Source organism: Myotis daubentonii, chromosome 4 (genome assembly GCF_963259705.1).
Source record: "Myotis daubentonii chromosome 4, mMyoDau2.1, whole genome shotgun sequence".
Classification (NCBI taxonomy): domain Eukaryota; kingdom Metazoa; phylum Chordata; class Mammalia; order Chiroptera; family Vespertilionidae; genus Myotis; species Myotis daubentonii.
In genome coordinates, this window is record NC_081843.1 from 32,789,900 (window position 1) to 32,792,327 (window position 2,428).

Below are 2,428 nucleotides of genomic sequence, written 5' to 3' on the forward strand. Positions count from 1 at the left end.
CCTTGGCCTCCACTAGGCCTTGCACCTGCCCTCTTCCTGGTGCCAGTGGCCGCTCAGGAATCTGCAGGGGCTGCTGACTGGGAGCATCTGCTTTGGTGGCACTTCTCAAAGTACCCAGCGGTGGCACTGCCACACCCACAGAAAGTCACCCGTGCAGCCATTCTTTCTCCTGCAGCCCCCAGATCGGCGGCCATGAGCTTGCTGAGCAGGAAGGGGTTCTGGAAGGACTTGCTTTCCCTGGACCAGCTGGACCGGGTTGTGCTGAAGCCAGTTTGTGTCTCCTAGACACCCACCTACAAGTGTCCAGGGTCTTCGGATCGCCTGGTGGAGGTGGGAGTCTTTGAATGGCAGGCAGAGAGGATGGTATGGTCAATACTACCTGCTTGACCCAGCTTGGATGGATGGCAGGAAAAATGGAAGGAGGAAATTTGATTTTGATGACCAAGGGAATAATCTAGAAGCCACCATTCTCCACACAGCAGCCAGAGTACTTTTTAAAAAAATTTGCCGAAACCGGTTTGGCTCAGTGGACTGAAGGGTCCCGGGTTCGATTCCAGCCAAGGGCATGTACCTGGGTTGCGGGCACATCCCCAGTAGGAGGTGTGCAGGAGGCGGCTGATCGATGTTTCTCTCTCATCGATGTTTCTAACTCTCTATCTCTCTCCCTTCCTCTTTGTAAAAAATCAATAAAATATATTTAAAAAAAATAAAAAATGTTTTTATTGTGGATATATATATATATATATATATATATATATATATATATAGTTAACATTTACTATTTAGGTGTATAGCTCAGTGGCATTCAGGACATTCACAATGTTGTGTAGCTATCACTACTGTTTCCAGAACTTTTTCATCATCCCAAACAGAGACCCTGTAACAATTAAACAGTAACTACCCATTCCTCCCCTTCGCTCTGTGGGAGTTCTGCGCTAATCACCTGGAGCTATGCCTCTGTGGTGTGTAGTTGTTTTGAGTTAAAGGCAACTTCAACTAGAGGGCAGGGGGCTGGAGTTCTACCCGAGGAAAATCAAGGCCCAGAAAGGCAAGTAAGTCCTCCTCCCACCCATCGTAGCTCATGTGATAAAGGTGTCTTATCGTTCTAGAGCAGTGGTTCTCAACCTTGGCTGCACATTAGAATCACCTGGGAATCTTTTTTTTTTTTTTTTTAATATTTACTGCTAAAAGTATTACAAAGGGTATTACATATGTGTCCCCCCCCCCCCCCCCCGCCAGGAATCAGGATTTTAAAAAGATTCCCAGGTGATTCTAATGTGCAGCCAAGGTTGAGAACCACTGTTCTAGAAGTAAATAAATAAATGCAACTTTAGCTGTAGGCTCAAGAGAAACTCTGCCCCACCTTTCACCACCTACAGTGGTTCTCAACCTTCCAAATGCCACGACCCTTTAATACAGTTCCTCATGTGGTGACCCCCAACCATAAAATTATTTTCGTTGCTACTTCAGAACTGTAATGTTGCTACTGTTATGAATCGTAATGTAAATATCTGATATGCAGGATGTATTTTCATTGTTCTCGACCCACAGGTTGAGAACCGCTTAAAGAATTTGAATTAGGGGCCTTGTCCATAATAAGAGATTATCAGAGAGAACCTCTTTTGATCTATCTATCAGGACCTCTGGCTCCTAACTGCTCACTTGCCTGCCTGATTGCCCCTAACCTCTCTGCCTGCCGGCCTAGTCGCCCCTAACTGCCCTCCCCTGCTGGCCAGGTCACCCCTAACTGCCCTCCTCTGCCGGCCTGGTCACCCCTAACTGCTCTCCCCTGCCAGCCTGATTACCCCTAACTGCCTCTGTCTCAGCCCCACCACCATGGCTTTGTCTGGAAGGACATCCAGAAGATGTCTGGTCTAATTAGCATATTACCCTTTTATTAGCATAGATTCTTCCAACCCATGAGCATGGAATATCTTTCATTAATATCTTACAGAGTTTTCAGTGTACAGGTCTTTCTCCTCCTTGGTTAAATTTATTCTGAGGTATTTTATTCTTTTTGATGCAATTATAAATGGGTTTCTTTTAAAATTTCTGATAGTTCATAATTAGTGTATTGAAATGCACCATATTTTTGCATATTGATATTGCATCCTGCAACTTTACTGATCTTGTTTACTAATTCTAAGAGGTTTTTGGTTGAGTTTTTTTTTTTTTTTAAATATATTTTATTGATTTTTTACAGAGAGGAAGGGAGAGGGATAGAGAGTTAGAAACATCGATGAGAGAGAAATATCGATCAGCTGCCTCCTGCACACCTCCTACTGGGGATGTGCCTGCAACCAAGGTACATGCCCTTGATCGGAATCGAACCTGGGAACCTTCAGTCCACAGGCCGATGCTCTATCCACTGAGGCAAACCAGTTAGGGCTAAAAAATGTATTTTTAAAAGTTTTCATTTCAGACCATC